This window comes from Aptenodytes patagonicus, chromosome 12 (assembly GCF_965638725.1).
Source record: "Aptenodytes patagonicus chromosome 12, bAptPat1.pri.cur, whole genome shotgun sequence".
In the NCBI taxonomy this organism is placed as follows: Eukaryota; Metazoa; Chordata; class Aves; order Sphenisciformes; family Spheniscidae; genus Aptenodytes; species Aptenodytes patagonicus.
Genome location: NC_134960.1, coordinates 19196505 through 19216558, shown reverse-complemented (window position 1 = coordinate 19216558; position 20054 = coordinate 19196505). Strand labels below are relative to the sequence as shown.

General features: G+C 39.6%; 1 protein-coding gene across 2 annotated transcripts in view; it reads right to left on the bottom strand.

The window, feature by feature from the left end:
* Positions 1 to 20054, bottom strand: part of KCNIP1 (potassium voltage-gated channel interacting protein 1) — a 456219-nt gene that overhangs the window by 391027 nt on the left and 45138 nt on the right. The gene's annotated exons all lie outside the window — the stretch shown is intronic.

Genomic DNA, 20054 nt, shown 5'->3' with positions numbered 1-20054 from the left:
AGTTGCCATGTGCAGCGTCAAGATTTCATCTGAAGTGCTTGAAATAAGTGATTTAGCTCAATGCCATACAAACATTGTCAGTCACAATTATGCTACCATTCAACCTCCAATTTCTATTCAAATTATCTTTTCATTCATGCGACCATCAATTATTCTGTGCATATTTAAGCAGAGACAAAGTGTTTTAAAGTCTCTGAACACAGAGATTTAAACTAATTTAGCCTATACTATATGACCATACTGATGTAATATTAAAACTTAAATACTTCATTTTCAGAGGACAGAGATACTGTTTTAAAAGCAGCTGAAACAGATAATGGTACACACCAATAAGATTAAAATTAAGTTATAATTGAGTAAATATTTATGAGACTTGCTGCTTATCAATTTTGTACGTCAGCGCTTCAGAGCAAAACGGCTTAATGGAGGTTCGTCCTCGCAAACTGCAAACAGACCTTCAGCTGAGGAACGAGCACATTCTCAAAAAAAATCACATACTGCTGATTTTTTTCCTCAGTGTGAGGCTGATCAGCAAAATACAAGCTCAATGCTTCAGCAAATATTTTACCTTCAGCAGTTGCTTTTAGAAGCAGAGTTAATCTATTTATTTTACATTTGGCTTCCTGTTTCCTTGCACCAATATAAAATGCAATTTGTAAATATTAAAAATTCATACAGAAAAAGTAATCTCTATAAAAATTGTATTAAGCATGAAAACATTAATTCAAGACGTTAGTCACTCAGCAAGAGAACAGTAGATGGTACATCTTTCTCTCCTTTTCAATTCTTTTAAATGGGCAAATAACCCAAAGCACAATAGGGAAAGCCAGCCAGTTTGTTGAAATTAAGTGCACTGAGAAAAATTCCTTGTTTCTAAAGCCGTGTCCATTTTAAGCCAATCCCACCAAGGGCAAATACCCTAATCTGCTCTGTATAGCCACATGTTCACCCTTCCTGCTGTGCCTTACATCAGGCCCCCCAAACCCCAGGGTGGCCCCAGGCAGCAGAGCTGGGCGTCACTCCAAGCAGCAGGAAGGCAATGGCAGCCTCTGCTGCAGGGTCCCCTGGTTATAAATAGGCTCAGATTAGAGACTCTGCATTCGGTTTTCTACAGAGTAATGGATTCCCCCGCCCCCCCCTTTATAATCAAGTGTTTTATTAATTCATTTTATGTGGGTTTGCATCAGCCTACATCTGTGTGTTTCTCATTAAATAAGGCAGACCAGCTGAAACAGGCACAGGATAGCGAGATGGTTTGCTGTTCACACTCATCCCCAGCTTTTCATCGAATGGCAAGCATTTATATCAACCTGTAATAAAGCTTCTGACCTGCAGAGGAAGACCTGTAACTTCAGTCCGTACACTCCTGGTGTCTGTACACCTTCACGGTGGAATTTCAAGATATTTCACCCATAGGAATTTCCTAAAGCAGAAGCAGTGGGGTTGTTTACTAGACATGCTAAGGAGAAAACTGGTACAAGACAGACACTAGAGCTAATTTATCCTGCATCTCCTAAAAAATAAACACATGCACAACTCTGTTCCCAGAGCAACAGTTTGTGTTGAAGAGCCTCTTTGATCCAAGCACATAAAGCCAGGTGGAAGCTGGGATAAAATGCCTTTTCCTTTCTATGGAAATGAACCCTGCTACCAGAAAGCCTGGTTTTGGAGCAGAAGGACTGGATTTCCATTTGACAGGGTCTGAACAAAAAGTATGTTTTTGTTAGACTCTTGGATGACGCATACTGCATATAGTCTGCAATTTAAAAAAAGAACGCTTTTGACATCTAACTGGAGCACTCACACAACAGAGGGTAAGTTCTCCTGGATAATTTTGACAGATTAATGCCATGTGTCCTCAGTGTAGAAACAATCCAATACATTTACATGATCCTTTCTGTCCGAGATATTGATACAACGTTGGAGACAATTTATTCTTCCAGCTCTGTGCTAGGCTTTCAGTACCTGAAGAGTGGAACTGCTTGCACCTTACCACCTAATGACTTCTTTCATTTCCAGAAAACTGGGGAGAAAGGGAAAAAAAAAAAAAAAAACAACAAAACCAAAACACCACAACCCAACACCCAAACCCAAACACACTCATGACTTGCCTCTTCCAAATTGTGGATGGAGAAAGGATTCTGGTTTCATCACCTGCCAGCTCACTCCCAGCTGAAAAACACTATCTGTCTTTTACACACTTGGCTGGTGCTGTTGCACTGTTGACTATGTTGTCATGGTTGCCATGACAGTTACCTACATTCCTACTAATAAATGTACAACAATCCTGGACCTCACCAGATGGAAGAGTAGAGATCCCAACTGCAGGTACTTGCTGTTACATGCTATGTTGTGCTTTTAATCCTGAATAACACTACAACATTGAAACTGCACAGAAATTCCACTAAAGACAAGAAGTTTTAGTTAAAGCACATATATGAACTATATCAAGAATTTTCTTATCTAGTGGATTTTAAGGAAGAGGTCTAATATTCAGATTTTCTTCTTGTACAATAGAGAAAGGCACGCATAGAAGTTAAAACCAGATTATAAAAAGGAAAGACTTTTGCATAGAATACAGCGAGTTACAACAGCTTTAGCCAAAAATGGTATGAAACCAGTCAGAGACAATAGCAGGATTGTTCTTTCATTCTTTTATGACTTTTGAAGGTAGATATATACTAAATTTATGTTTTCTTTATTTCATAACCTTCATTTCTAATAACAGCACATACTTTAATATTGCTTATGATGGTAAGTTTTGCAGCATATACAGAATTTGAAATAGATCCTGCTGAAGGTACTTGAATAAGAAAATAAATCTACAAACAAACATACTTGGATGCCCATGTGCATACTAGAATACTAACATTGGAAAAAAGTAATAAATAAAATATTTTTTATCATCTTTGTGAAGGACTGTCCTTGCTTGAAGGAGTCTTGGGGAACTCTCAAGCAAGCTTGTAATCCTCTGAATATTATCTCTTCTGAGTGCACGTGGCAGAGATACTCATCCTTCACCAATTCTACTCGTGGAGATACTAAAAACCAGCACTGCCATGTTAGCCATGATTTTATTTCCTGACTAAAAAGCCCTGCAACTCCACAGAGCTAAACCACTTGGGCCCAGTGCCTCACTGATGCAGCTGCACTGTTTTGGTTGCAAAGCAAAGCAAACTCTAGCTAGGACAGCTGCTCTACTACACAGCATACCACATCTTGGGCCAGCAGCAACATCTCCCAGCTTGCAGGCAGTACATTGCCATTTAGTATTCTCCAAAAATGTTAATGGCCAAGCAAATTCAAAAAATTAAGGACAGTAAGTGAAAACCAGTGTTGCTTACAGCATACTGCTTGTTGTAGAAAAATCAAAGACTGTAGATCTTCGATTACATTACAATCACTAAATACTAATGGTTCCTAAAAAAGAAAGAACCATATCCTTACATAGTATAGGAATAACATTGCTTATATGAAATAGGATCAGTCATGCTCAACTCCAAAACAAAAAGGAAAGTGATGGAGCCCACACCACGCAGCAAAACTGCTCTGAAAGTCACTGCATGCCCAAACCTGCTGACTGCCCTCTCCTCCCCTGGGCAACTGGGACTCCTTCCTTTCCTGCTTGAACTCTTATCCCTATTGATATTTTATAATTATGCTTGCTTTCTAACAACTCATTTGCTGACTTTTCTTTCTACTTGCTTCAAAACAACAGCGGAAGAAAACTAGGCATATTTTCACAGACATACTTAGAGACACTGACAAATGCACTTCACTGCAAAAACATCTATTTTTGCTTCTTTTGATCCTAAATAGATAAACTATTCTTAGAAATGAAGTGCCAATGTAATTAGATAGGCTAATTTTAGAAATGCTGGCTAGCTGGCTGTTTTCTTGAAAAGTCTTTCTCAAGTAACACAGACGGTTAAAATAACAGCAATTAAGAACGTGAACCAAATCATACAGAGCTCAACCTTAAAACCAAGCAAACCCAAAAATATTATTTTTAAAAATTTGATTATACAATAAAGCATTATCTGCACAATTCAGAGGCTAACCTAGTTTCAAATTTCAAAAGCTGCAAGTTTTGCAGGTTCAGGAGAGCAGTGAGCCATGTTTTAACTACAAGAAACTATGTAGGTTTCTCCTCTTCATGATGAGGTTCGTTTGAAATACCTTGTCAGAGAGTCTGTATGAAGATTCCCAAGATTTGAGAGGGCAACAGTTTTTGCATTTCGTTTGTCCTGAAATGACCCAGTGTTTTCACAATATAATTTGTTCCTTAGTTGTATCTATGCTGAATGAAAATCATCACATCCCAAATTGTGGGGATTAAAGAGAGAACAACTTCACATAAATGTTACATGGAGCAGCCTGCTTAGGGAGGCTCAGTCTCAAAATAATTTGAGAAAAGAACATCTCCTGGGAGAAACATGTAGTAGCGTAAAAATGGAAAACAAGGAAAAAAGAGAATAAACTAATGTGAGATCAACTGAGTACGGCAGATGTCTACACATCCAAGACTGATTTTATATCATTGGTATCCATGTGGTCTTCAAGGAGGGTATGTTATAGGAAAACACAGTCACAAATAAAGCAAAGCAACATTTGCTGGTGTAAGAAGAGGAAGAAAAAAAGAGCCATGATATTGGGGGGGGGGGAGGCACAGGGAAAACAGTGCAAACAGAAATGATGCCAAGACGTCTCTCAATATCTATCTTACAGAAAAGATAGCTGCAATAACAGAAGAGAGTTCTGATTAACATTAATCAGGCAACTTTCATAAGCAAGCTTTTTGACCTTAACTGACAGGCAAATGCATCTTCTTAAAATAGTAATAATAAAAAGATATACACACAATTTCTATAAAACTGCTGATATTAATCAGTACAAATTAATGGTCATTAAAAATATAACTAAATTATAATACAGATTAGGGGCCCAAATCTCTGCAGACTCCATTTTGCACTTGATGGCTGAAAATTTTAAAAAAATAGATTAACTTAACTTTCAGAATTTCCCTTTTCTTTAGAGTCTGAAGTGAGCAATGGCAGAGCGAGTAAAAAAAAAAAAAATTGTATAGATGCCTCTCTACTACATTTCAGCAAAGAGTTTTAGAAGTACGACTGCTTTGCACTGAAGCTAGTAACTTGTGCACAACAAATGGGTCAAAGACATGACCATGAAAAAACTCTCCCAATTCTGTAGAGCTGTTTCACAGAGTCTGCTCTATCCTAATGGTTCTTAACAGCCACCATGACTGCCTAGGGAACCAGAAAAGTAACTTTTGCTGACCCCAGCCTGCGTGGGCAACCCTTTCTGTACTGGTGCTCATAGTCAGTAAGGCAGGAGGAATACTTCCTTGAGGAGTACTAGCGTCCTCACTTTCTGAATTGGGCAGTGGCCATCAAGGCAGGTGATGAATTTTAGCAGACTGCAGCTGCAAAGGCATACAGGAGTCCACCACTGCCTGACAAGCTCAAGGCTGCTTCATCATCTTCCCCTTTCTCACTCCAGGTACCATTCTGTGCCTGTACAGACTTGCATGTAGCGTGCTGTGGCCTGGGAGGGGGGTACTGCAGAAGCACCTCCCTTGACCCCAATACTGTCTGGGACAACATTTGAGACTCAGAGAGGCTACAAACCAGTTTTCTACCTTGGCAGGGTCTCATGCAGTACAACTCATTAGACATTCTTCAAGCATCCCGAGAGCCTGGGAAGAATCTAATATTGTTTTAGAAATGTTTCTGGGGAATTTTCCCTGCTAGCACAACTTTATAACTTAGCATCCTCAGCACAAAAAGTAACAGCCACCAACTGATCCTGCCCAGTGCAAATTGTACTCCTATAACAGTTACACCATCTTTTCTTTCTCCCAATCAATAAATTTACAAAAGGAAAGCAAGGAGATATTCAGAACTACGCTATATCTTATATAGCTACAGCCAAGCCAATCCATCTTCTTGTATGCTCTTTTCTGTAATCTTTATGTAATACATTTTCAAAGATTAAAAAATAATTTTAAAAAAGAATGAAGACACTGTGGACTCTCTGATCTTCTCTACTGCTAGCTGTCTCAGCAAGTACCTAGAATCCTTTACATCTTGTAAATCGACTCTTTCATCAAAGGACCAGCACTACTAATCCCAGACATCAAGGCAATCATTGTCATCTAAGTTATGTGAGCCAACCAGGTTTAAGATCCCATAACTAAGTCAAGTGACCGTGACAGTAATTTATAACCCTTGTGACAGTTAGCCATGGTTTCATTTAGCAGCTCATCACTGGTCCAGGTTATAAAGGGGAAGGAGTATTTCTGGTTGTTCTTTTTCATAGTTGAATCCATTCCTGAGGGACAGAACATGTCTGTGTCAGGTATATTTGCTCATCTGAAGTCTTGGCTGTGCTCACAGAAAAATACCATACTTCCCAAAATACAAAAGGCTCTATGCTGCTCTAGCTACAGAGTGCCACATATAAGCAGATGTCCTAATCCTCCTATACTGGCTGCCAGTCCAGGTGTATTTTTCTCATCCTACCTTAGTTTTTAGGCCACTTAGGATTTGCCATTCTTAGTCATTGATAAAAATACTGTCAACATCCCTCAGTGAAGTTGGTATTTTAATTCCCTGCTCCATCCCCATGAAAGTCATCCATTTGGCTCAGTAAAATTCATCCTGCAAGTCAAGAACATGCTTACAAACCAGGAGGAATTCAAAACTAAGGCTGTAATTTTCTCAGGGAAAAGTTAAGTCAGTAAGAGCAGGGGAGGAGGGGTTGGTAAGACTGTAGTAGTTTGCATGTTAGGGGAAAAAGTCATAATAATAAACACTTCAGAGTACTCCCAAAACTCAGGTCTCTGTCCTAAATAGGTTTTGGAAGTGTTTTCCCCATATGCAGCTTTACTATTTTCTCAAAAAGAAAATAGATCTTTAAAGCAAACGGTGTAAGTCTAAACATTAGATAGGATTTGCTATTAGTAGCCATCTGTACAACAGATCAGTTCCACTTACCGTGGGCAAAGATGTGATCTCCAGTTTACCCACAAGTAATCCTTAAAATTGGGTTCCCTTTTTCACCTAGTGGTACCTGTCCATAGCTATGCGTATCCTACCTTTATACAAACTATATTTGTAATAGAAAGACTTCCCACCAAGGTACATAGCAGGCAGTTTGCCTTGCAATAGAAATTTAGCAAAATTTAAAAGGTTACACATATCAAGACAATTCCTGAATTCACACTGTTGCCCCTGTTCTTCACTCTAAAGAAATATGAGAGACCAAGCACATCCCATAAAGTTTAGCTCTACAGCACAGAAGAGAAGGATCATGGACGTGTGCTAAGCCCTGAAGCAGATGGAGTGATGGATGACAAAGAAGTATTTCAGCTTCTTATCTACCTCTTTGCAGTATACTGGGTAATAAAAAAAAAAAGACAAAAAAAGCATCCATTTCCAAAAGCTATTCACAGGCTCAGAGATAAGCAAAGTGCAGTGTGGGGTGTGATCTGAACACGTACTTATGGAAACGTCAGCTTTCAACAATGTCTTATGACAGATTTTGGTTCCCCTTACTAATCTTCCTAGACGGATATCATCCCCACAGAGTCATGATTACTGAGCTCCACAACTGTCACAGGCGTGAAAAAGGAAGCTGAATATTGCTCCTCATTTCTTCTGATCTTTCTTATCACCCTCTATTTCCCTCTCAAGTAAACTCTTCTCATAATTTCTCTTCTTTCCCATTTTTCTTTTTCCTTTGGTCTTCTTTCTGTTTCTCAGCAGAATAGATAGTGGCCTTAATCACATAACAGAAAAACACTTGCATGTCTGCCATTCTGGTTCCCATACAGCTACAAGTCATAACAGTTGGGTTCAGCATGGCACGTATTTGACCATAAAAAAGGCCAAAAACCTGACTGCTAGTAGAAGAAAGTAAGGAACCATTTTCCCCAGTTTGAAGTTGTCATCAGAGAGAAGATGTGGATGTAACAGTACCAACACATGCTTTATTTCATTGTGGAAATGATCCTTCACCACTCAGGTTAGCAGGCTGCAGACTAACTCTCTTTGAGTTTAAGTATGTTTGATATTAAAGAAAGGTGTCACAGCACATTTGCTTGCAAACCTTTACTGAAGACCTTTGGCAGGCTCACTAGGCATAATGCATGCCAACACCCTATCTCAGTCCTGCCTTGGAGGTATCACCTCTTCTAGAACTTGACCATATGTGTTAACTACTATGTTAAATGCCTTCCCCGTGCTGATAACTTTTGTCTATAAAAAACAAGGGATCCAGGAAGTTACTTGCAAAAATTCTCTAAACCTTAGTAGTCCATCCCAAACCCGAGAATTCATGCTTTCTCTTACAAGCCTGTTTCTGGTGTTTTCAGCATCCCACTAGGATGCTATTTAAAAGAGAAGATGTTAAAGAACTCAGGTTGTTTTCTAAGTTACTTTCAAGAGAAGCATCACAAGATTTGGTCTATTTTCAAGTTAGTTCCTGTCACTAAGAAAAGTTTTAATCTTTCCCTCTCCTCTCCCTTCCCTTTTTTAAAAAGGGACTGTTCTGAAGAATTGCAGCAAAATGAAAGTAGTCCAAAGTCTTTAGAACAGTTGCATTACTAAGCTCTGCGGACCATGAAGTATATTGAGAAAAGCCAGAACTTTGACTGTAAACACAAACGCACTGATAGGAAATGCAACAGCAAAATGCAAAATCGTGACTCCTGAGGTGGTACGAAGTGTGGGAAAGCTCTGTCTGAGCGACCTGGGAGGCTGACTTCAGTCTCAGAGGCAAGTCCAACAGGCTCAACGTGAATCTGGAGCTATCCAAAAATTTGTAATGTCAAAAGCAACGAAGAGGACTAAAGGAAACCAGAATATTTAGCGCAAAGCATACCACCTGTTTTGCCCAACAAAATGTCTGACATAGACCTTTTTTTGCACGTATAAGCCCAATATCATTGAACTCAAAGCTGAAGTAGTTAACTACATGAAGCTGCTTGCCAATGCTTTGGAAGAGTCTTCCTTTTTACATGCAGAAAGGAAAACAGTAGGAATTCAAAAACACTCCTTTTTCAGAGAACCTGCTGAGGGTACACAATATTGTCTCAGCACCCCTGCTATAAGTAGAACATAAAGAAACTGGAAAGGGCTAGGATACATCTTGTGGTAACATAATGCAGGCAAATGAGGCAATATGTTAGAGCAGCTGGATATTGTGTCATCATAAATTCCTGGCATGCACAGTCCCTGTGCTAGCTTGGCTCTCTAGCACCGATCCAATGAGCACAGCCAGAGTTCAGATTTTTAGAAGTTTGGAAGCATTTGCTTGTTGGCCTGTGAAAGAAATCAGCAGGGCATCATATGAGAAATTCATGCCATTTTCTTATTTGGGCATCACAGAAGTCTTATCAGGTGAACGACAGGCAGACACGTGCTGCAAGTTCTGGATCATGAACACACAATATGAACACAAGTTGTAATTGCCCCTTTATCTTAGTTTCCATTATAATCATTTATGGATCATTTTGATGTCTTGAACTTGGCTCTAAAATCCTACAAGAAGTTTGCAAACCCTGAATAAAATCCTGATCAATTCTCTTGCCTGTTCCCATGGATAGACACCTGCCAATTTGTGCAGATTTTGAAGAGGTTTTGGCTAGCATGTCCTTAGTTATTTCAAAATATTTTAATGAAGAAACGATGGAGATGTTCCCATGTGCAGCTATTATCCTGGCATAATTACCTTTGCAGGAATCTGATCTTGTTAATTCAAATGCAAGGTGTGAAACACTTTATATAAAGGTCACCTTATACACACAGCTATTTAGTACATGACAAAAAAAAACCCAAATCATATACAGGAAGCTTATCACACTTTCTGCACCTACCATGTCAGTGCCAACAATCTGTAAGCTTTTTGGAGAGCACCTGCATCAAAAGCAGGGTGGGGGAAGGGGAGAAATATAAATACGTTATTTGCTCTCATTTTCATAAGGAGTCTGATTAGCCTCCAATAGTTTACACAGTAATACTTGATCACTATTTTCAGTTTGAGAACTTTGTTATCACTCACAAAAAACAGACAGCAGACTTCATTTATTTTGTCAAGATGAAACTGTTAAGTCACAGTTGCCTAACAGGATTATTTATCAGGAATGCCCAGGATCAGTACCTGGGCACTGTGGGCCAAATTGTAGCCATATATACGAAATTGCAGCTGGTGTACTACAGACACTTAGTCTATCCCCTCCTATGTCACCATTTACTATTCCTTTAGCTTCTCCACCAGACAGAGAGATGCCCATACCCATACATAATTGGAGAAAAGACACTACAGACATCAATCCACTAGAGTACTGGTTTGTGGCTTTGTTCCATACATTTTTCTTCTTTTCCGCAAACCTGCAAGAAATACTACAGTAACAGGTTCTTCTATTTGTCAAAGTTTTGCTTCAGTTGCTTACACCAAGTTTTAAATAACACCACTTAAGGTCTGCACAGGCTGTCAGCATAGATCCTCTTGCCATTGAAGTCAAGTTGTGAAAAATCCCATCTTGTAGAGTTGAGAGGGAACAACATTTTGGTTTTTATCAAGTTTTCTTCACCCATCCTTGCATGTTAATGTTTTAAAAAATCCAACTATTGTTAGACACACCACCATCCACCCCCCCCAAAAAAAAATCTGAAAGTCAAGAGCACTAACTTGAGGCCCAATTCAAAGCCTACTACTGCAGAGTACCCGTATTTCACACACCATCCCTGTGAACACTGCTGTTTTTCATAACTGATCACACATATTCAAAGTTCAGGAAGCAGTTTTTACCTTTTCTTTCCTTTACCCTGAGAAAAAAAAGCTTATTCACCTAGAATTGAATGAGAAAAGCAACAGACTGAAAGAACCTTAGGGGGATAAAATAGTTTTGTTAAGAACAAAGAAATCCAGGGGGAGTACAGAACTGCTGAGCAAGAACAAAGAGAGATAACAAAGATTAAATATCGTCACTGTTTATGCCCTAAAGTAGTGAGCCATAGCATTTCATCAAGAAGTTTCCAAATCCTGTAAAATGTCTCAGAAGTTCCTATTAAAGTGCATAGCACTGCTAATGAAGCTCACTAATGAAGGGCTGGGGTATGTAAGTTTTTATGGATGGATACTCTGTGTCGAGACCAGTAAAAACTTAACATAAACCACTTGTGTTTTCATACATCTTAAAACAAACTCTATTGAGAATAGTCACATACAAGCAGTTGATATTTTAGTTTGGAAGCTGAACTAATATGTTTGATTTGGATTTATTTTCCAAGGCCAAGAAGAAAAATCTTTCTTTCTTAATTTCAAAGCAAAGTTTTGGACAGAGGTCTTGCAGTTTTCCCTATCAAGTCCACACACGTCCTCCTATTCTCTTCAATTTTACAATGTGACAGATGAGCATCTCTCAATTTCTCACTGATGCTGGAGATTTTCTACTTCACACAAACCAACCAATCCGCAGCAGGGGGGGAGTGGGCACAACCTCTCTGGAAAGAGGAAAGTATCCATATTCTGAGATGAGGTCACTGACTTGAGGCTGGGATAACAGATTTCTCGTCTCTTCTCCAAGGCATCTCCAATTACTTTATGTCACAAAAAAGCTCCCCTAGGGATACTGGGAGGGATAACTTACTCCAGCAAACTCTATAGCACAAAGGTTAGGGAACAGTCCTAAAATTGCTTTTGGTTCCACCATCTTCTCTGGTTTAGGCAATCGGAACTATGACATGAAACTAGTTTTCCTATAGTCTTGTTTACTGCTCTCTAATTACAGTACCATGAGATACATAAGGGGATGAGAAGGATAAGAAAAGTAACTTCTCAGTGTTCAACTCCCTTCCTCTGCAAGCAAAAGCAAAATACACACTATTGGGATCCAGTCCTCCAAGTATACATTTTTAAGTGCAACAGAAACATTTCACTCTACAGGGGACTCTGCTCAGCTACAAAGGTCTTCCCTCTTGTAATCCCTTGCATTACAAGAAATTGAGTCTGTAAAACGAGGCTACAAACCATACAAGTATCAGCACTCACTTTATTTGAGATTGGAAAAAATATTCATCCTGGATTTATGGGAATAGAAGGAATATCCTTATTATAGTCACACGTACATTCATGGCTAAGAACAAGGTAAACCAGGGCAAAGCAATTCACACCACATCCCAGGTCAGACATCCTTCTCAGAGGCTTGTTAAACATGCCCAGCCTTCCAGAGAACAGAACATCCCTACCTGAAGGAAAGGACGTGCTGAAACATTTAGGCGCTGACAGTTCAGTAATTCTTTCTTTCCATCTGTATTTTTGAAACAAGCAGAAAACCATATCATACCTCCTAAATGAAGCACTCATTCCTTTCACATCTAGCAAAGCCTCCCGGTATTGTAGAACTTCTTTTCCTCTACAAGTGCCAGTTCCTGCAGATGGTATGCACAAACATCAAATTCCTCCCAACAGTCGCAGGTTTCTATCCTGGTTCATCAGTCCATTCCTTCTTGAAACACTGCAAGGTCAGCAGCAATAACACAGAAACCAAGAAACTAAACACTAACAGTGATAACAGTAGGGTCCAAGGGAGAACTATACAGTTAAAGTAAGGAAAGCTGACAGTTACAGAGTAAGGTCTGTTGGTTTCTTCTCCCCACAAAAATAACTAGCGCTATTTCCTCTAACAGCACGCATTCTATTCACGTCTTTGAGGACTGACAACTCAGCCCGAGAAAGTTGGCAAAACTAAATCAAATTTCAATTGATTTTCTCTACATTTACATATAATCATTGAGAGGAGGAAGAATTTACACATTGAAGCACATTTTTATTAGTGAAAGGGAAGCCAATGTTGTGTAATTGAACCTATGCAAGCTGAATCAAGCCCATGCTAGTATACTCTCAAAACTTCCTGGTGGGGAGAAGATGGATAAGAACTTAAGGCAGGAATTGTTTGTGTGCAAATATAGCCTATATATTTCCAATAGGATATATGTCCTAGTGCCCAAAATAAATTATTTTGTTCAGCTTTCCTTCCCCTTCTCTCTTTGGGAAACAAATTTGCACACAGAACTCCTTTTTGCTCTCTGGTAGAGTACGTGGGTGTTAGGTATTTCCATCAGCTCTTTTTTCCCTTTCTCTGAGATGCAAGCACATCCATGTGGCACAAGAACCATTTGCTTCACCACAGTTTCTGGCAACCAGGACCTCACAGTGCCAGGTGCTGCACCAAGAGAAGACAGCCCTGCAGTAAAACTGGGGGCAGAAGTGGCACTGAAATGACTAAGCATCACACAACCTTTCATCTTTGCCTGCCCTGAAGAATTGCTCCTCCTGCCCAGCATCCATGCCTTGTCTTGATATTTCAGTCTCCAATTATCAATAAAGCAAGCAAAAAATTGTACTAGAAGCACAAAGACCAAGATTACAGAATAAAAATGCTGCCAACCCGAAAGCATGACCAGTTGGAAAAGGTGGATAAGTCTGAAAATTACCTCTATTTCTGCCTCTGTTCTGTCAAGATAGGAAGTTAGGGCTTCTGATGTGTGAAAAAGACCGTTTCCCAGCAATTCTCTCCACCAAATTCCTGCCACACATCTCCCTCCAGTACTCCCCTCCCATTCTCCACACACAGAGCAGCTGAGGCTTTTGCTTCTCTACATCACCACAGAATAAGAGTACTTCAACCATTGAATCTGCAAAAATACAAATCACAAATTATGTTCCCCTGATCTGCCATAATATGTCAGGCACTCTTCAGCTGAGACCTGCGACAAGTCATGGAGAAGTCCAGCGCCAGGTTCCTGTAGTAGTAGCCTGCATGACCTCCTCTCTTACACAGGCAAAATTAATGATCTCTGCTACCAATGGCTCATTTGAGTTTTTAAATCACAGTGGAAATTGCTCCATAAGCCCTAAACTTATCTGCCATTAACATCTTGGATCAACGTTACTTTGAAATGGATTAAAATTCCCCAGGTAAAGGAAGAGCTCAAAGTAATCATGTAACTTTCATGAAAAGTGTATAGTAAAGCACAGAAAATGCCTAGATATTGGAACTGCACTCCAAAAGGAAATTTAACTGCTTCAGGGAACACAAAATCAATGCTATTATTTATAGATGACACACTCATTTTACAGTAACTTTCTGCAACAAAAGAATAATGTTAAGGAAAAGAAGATTTACTTTAATTCCTTATATCAATCTGACTTTTGGCAAAAGAAAGAAAAAACAAATTGTGAACTTTTCTATATAGAACAGGCGTGGAATAGAAATAAAGGGCATTTCATAATACGTTTCCATTTGATTTTTTTTTTTTTATCCTGCCTTTAAGCAATTTAATTCCAGAAAAAGAAGGAGCATCGCCCTTTTCACCACTATGTTTTGTGTCTCTTTTCTGGAGACTTCATAACTCACTGCAGCAAGGCTGATAAACTTACAGTATCGTGTATTTTGGGAGTATAGGAAGCTGAGGGTTAGTGTGTCTCCCCTCAATCCCCCTTTCCCGATACAGGAGAGCAGGTAAAGGTGTGACAGCAGCAAAGGGTGTCCACGCGTGGGCATAGATAAAGAGGTAGGATGCACCTCGCACCACCCGGCTCACGGTAACAACAGCAGCAGCACGTCAGGAAGCAGAGCTCCCAGCAAAGGGAGTAATGGCATCAGGGATCATAGCAAGCAACAATAGGCTCCTCCAACTGTGGGATTTCAACAGGCAGTTCACGTGAACCATACCAACTGCCCTGATTTCAAAGTATTATTTGATAAGCAACAACAGAATAATACCTATGGTATATGCCTTGTACTCAAGTTATCAATAGCCAGGCTCCCCAAAACACAGAGGTTCTCCCTCAAGCCAGAAAAGAAAAAGTTTTAATCATTTCTATATGACTCGCTATAACCAGACTGTCTGATGTCCAGAACTTAGGCAGTAAATTAAATCATGCAGAACATGCTGGATTTGCTTAACTTAAAAGTGCTCATCTGCAAACTGCGTATGCAGTAGGTCTGACATACCCAGAACCTGTTAGACTGCACATAGCCATACTGCTACCTGGGGTTTGTTAGACAGAAATACAGGCGCTCTATTTAGTTTCAAAAAGTGAAAAGAAAAGAGTCATAATAACAACTCTCTGATCTCTTTTGCTATACAGTACTAAGCAATTCTACTCATCTGCTCAGAAATAGCATTCCCATAGGCTCATTTAACATCACAGACTGTCATGTTTAAATACCTTATTTTGTGAAAGCTTCTTTACATTTCTCCTCTTTTCTGCCTGCATTTTGTCAGCTTGGTGAACTATCCAATACGGGGGGGGGACCACAACAATTTTCCTTTCATTGGCCAGACTATATACTGAGTTATACTCAGCTAATATACTGAGTGCCTTCTATTATGAAATTACATTTCATTAACGTATTTGGCCTTAGGATAATAAGAAAGGAAATATTGTTCCCATTCAGCTCCTCATCTATTGTACCTCCTTCTTTCAGATACGGTACAAACACTGAACAGACAAGGTTCAGAAACAAAAATTTACTCATTTCACTGCAGAAACCAACTTCACAGATGACAGCAGAGACCATTAGCAACAACACTACCAGAGTCAGCCCTCCATCCTGTCTTGGATAAGCATCTGCCTTGATTATTTGGCAACGCTTACATCTCCCACCATGAGCACATGGTACCTATATACTATATTTCATACTTTATTGTATCACAGAGTTGCTGTACTAAGTTCGCAAGTTCAGGAAAGGCCTTATATTTGCTCCATGTTGTAGTTAACCTGAACACGAGAAGCTGAACATAGGCTTATGTTCCTAGCAGCTTCTTTTTACCTGAAATCAGATACTACTCAGTCTTTGCATGAAGTTCCCATCAGCATCAGGTGTAACGTGGTAGGCATTACATGCCTGAGACACACTTTCAGACAAAAGCAGAAAACACCAATTCCTGACTATGCTGAAAATTTGTTATTCAGGTTTGCTTGCTACTGGCAATACAGCTAAGCATATAAACAGTGAGATAGGACAAGTCACTGTGCCAGATAAAAGGAGTAAGGTGGAAGAGGCCATGGTCTCAGAGAAACCTCCATGCCTCCCCTGTACTTCTAACTGCAAACTGGACAAAGCACAGTGCAGAAACTCAGCAAACCCAGTCATCTGATTGCCTCTCACTTGCCAGGCAAAGGCAATTATCTCCTTGTGCCCACTTAATAAAGCAAATTTGTAAATTACTTTTAAATTCACAATTGAAAGTTCTATACAATGTAGTGTGAGGTTTTTTTGTTTGGTTGGTTTGTTTATTTTTGGGTGTTTTTGTGGTGGTGGTTGTTTTTTTAAAAATATTGAGGGCTCCTCTAACTGGAAAAACATTATTAAGAACTGATTACACATACAAGATCCAAACTGAGGAAAGAGCATATGCACTTATTCTCTGATTGAAAACCATGGACGTAGTCTGTGAAATCAGTTAGTAAGTATCCACAAAGGGTTAGATCCAGCAAACAGTTAAGCATCCTCTCTAACTTCAGTTTTAAGACACAGTAGTAAGAGAGTTCTCAGCAACTTCAGAGAGAAAGTAAGTCCTACCACAGCGTTATGCTTTACTACAGGTACAACAAATCGCAGGGAGGCCCATCACGGCACAGCTACCTTTCTCTCAGGGAATCATCACAAGCGCACAGCCACCATGCTGTGAAGTTGGAGGCCAAACAAACCATTCAAAATCCCTGCTTATGTATCTATGTCACAAGTTCTGAGGATTCCCTCAGCCCTCATGAAACTGGTGAGTTCTCAGCAAGTCCAACAAACAGTTTGTTAGTTTAGTTACTTAAAAGGAAGCAGCAGAGTCCTAAAGTTTGCCTGCGCCTGATTTAGACATGCCAACACTTAGGACATCCTCCTCCTTCTGACTTGCATCATTTTTAATATGTAACTGTTCCTTTTCAGGAGCCACAGCTTCTCTTTATGATGCCCATTAAAAATGACAATGTACTACACCATGAATATGTTCCAATTATGAAGAGGGGAGCTAATAACTTTGCGAGGCTCTCTGAAGATCCAAACAACTGTTCTCATTTCACAGCTCACTGATTCTTTAGAAGCAACAGAAAGTCCTGGAAATAAGACAGCAATACTTATTAAACTGGCTCTGTCTCACAATCATTAAGTTTTTCTTATGCCCTAACATGAAAACAACTCTTATGGATGATCAGCTTAGAAGAATGGAATAAGCAGTTCTGACCAACTAAAAGATACTGCTTTTTTCTTTTTTTCCCTTTTTTAACTCCTGAACTGCTCTTTACATTAGAGTCTAAAGGGATTTTACAGTTTGCAAATTCACATCACTTCTGCTTGCCTGCAGACACTATTTATATAATTGGACTAGGATTTCCAGCAAGATCCACCTGTTACATAGGACAGCATAATGCGTAACTGGTCACCTGCAAACACATAATAAGTTTAATTCATGTGATGTCAGAGCAACAACTGTTGCAACAACTGAACAACTGTTCAGTAGCACGTGGGGTCAAACCAGACACTCTTGAGCTTCATTGAAGCTTCAGAATCACAGCAAAGTCAGTCCAATTCCTTGGGAGGGTTGAGAGTCCTCTGAACTAACACACACCTGCAATGACCCGGCCCTATCAGAAACAAAAGGGATCTGGAACAAAGCATTGTCCAATACAGGTGGTGCACAAAGGACAACAGTTTGAGTACTCACTACAGAGTAGTACAGCAAAAAAACCCAGCAAACACACACCAGAAACTCTTTTCCCCTACCACTGCTGTAACGTTTACAGTCCCTTCATATTTTTATTTACAATACAGTTACAAACCTTGTATGCTAATGTTTACACAATTTCTCTTTCAGAGCCATATGCCTTCTCTCCCACATTTTTTCTTCCACTAGCACTTACAGAGAAAATAACTCCTCAGAAATATTTATCTTAATTCTCTTTAATTTGTCTGATAGCTTCTTGCAGTTCTGGAGACTGATAATTGTAAGCATAGCTACTTCACTAACTTAGTCACGGCAGTTTTTTCCAAGTTGAAGCATTGCTCATTCTTTAAAGAATCATAGGAAATTATCCCTCAAATTTAATTTACTTTGGCCTTAGCCAAAGGGTTTAATAAATTGGAATGAAATAAGTGGGAAGCAAGACATTGAAAAGAAACTTGTTCAGATTCAAAATAGTTCAAAATAATTTGAAGTTCAGAAAAGCCTACTCCGACATTGTTTGTCTTCCATTTTTCTTCCCCCAATTATAGTCAGGGGTTAAACATTAAAACAGCACCTCAAGCAAGGCTTGGGAAGACCCCTGCAAAGTTTTTTATCTTGGCTAGAAACTAGTATTTTCAAAAGGATCTTAGACCAACAGAGCTACTGCCTTTAGCTCTGGCTGATCCTAACTGGCCTTGATTTGTTCTGCCACCCATATTCAAAGACCACTCTCAGGAACTCGGCCTTTCCAGCAGTGACCCCAGACCCCCTCTCTGGGCCAGTGTAAGGCCAGGAGAAACTGTGCATCGCCAGTTATGTAGCTTACAAATAAGAAGTGAATTAGTGTCCCAGCGGCAGGTCCTCATGCAGAGGCCACAGCTGGTCCCATGCTCCTCTGAGTCCAGGGAAATCCTGCCTTGAACAAGCAGGCAAGTGGGTTCACGGTGTCCCACCATGATAGCCAGGGGCAAGGGTAGAGGAGGAGCAAGCACTGCAGTTCCTGCAAGGAAAAGGAGCAGCAGGGCAAAAGCGCATGGTGATTTCAATCACCAGATTGTTCCTTTTTCCTCCCTTCCCTCAAGTTGCAAAAAAATAAAAGTCTATGCGATTTTAATAAGACAGAGGCTATTTTAAACTGTAATATAGAATTACAGTTTATAATATAACAAATATTTGGTTTGCCATTGATACACTTCTCATGCATACACATCACCTGGTACAGGTCCGTGACACATCGAAATATCCCAAGGTTATAAGTGGATATCAGCACAGCACCTCCTTTTAGCACACCCACGTTATTTTATTAAGTTAGTTTTCCGAGAGCCAGTGGCCACCTGGACTTGCATGTCTGCAGCATATGTGAGAGGAAAAGAAACACGCAAGAGGTAATGTGAAGCACCAGACATGGAGCATAGCTTCTGTCTATTCAAGTAAATCACCGGTGCTCCTCAAACTGAGCCAAAGCACTCTACCACCACCTCCTTCAGTACACTGAGGGACTTAAAAAATGTAATCTCTGTTTTGCCTGTGGAATCCACAAGTTTCGTGTTAATTTTGCAGTAGAACTCCTTAGTGCAGCAGTGAAAAATTGATTCATGTGTATTAGCCACTGGAGTTAAGGAGAGCAGGCCGAAGAGACAGCCAGAGTTGGAGATTCATGAATTTCAGTCAGCAGTTCAGTTACTGCTTACAGTTACCCTGTTTTCTACCTTAACTCCTAAATCACACAGCCCAAAAATTACTTTTAATAAATTCCTCATTAAAAATATGACTTCTGCTTGAGCCAGAGCCTGCATCTTTGAAATACCCAGTCTTTTTTGTTAAGTATCAAAAATTGATAGAAAACTCCATCCAACCAGATCATGTTTTATTTGGGAATAAGTTTTGTTCATAAGGCTCTTTTTCTAACCTTCAAATGTCATTCTTTAAATTTAGCTGCATCCCTTCTCAAATATTAAAAAATGACTATGACCATAAATCTTTCTGATCTAGATGATAGTAGCAGGCTTCATCTTACTTAGCTTTAAGTGTCTAACAGACAGTTATCTAAATCCAAGTCAGCTTTGTGTGCTCTCTTCTGCATCAATAATAATAGAAAAAGTCTTTTTGCAGGAGATTCATCTGTTATCTTCAGACAGCATGAACTCTCTGAACATGCCAACTTCAAATCTTTTACCAAAAGCAAGCCTGGAAGACCAGCTTAAGCCAAGACAGCTGATTATTAGATACCTAAAGCAGGGTGGAGGGGATCCTACCCTTGTTTACAATGCTCAGAACACTTAATGCTTTTACTGCATTAAC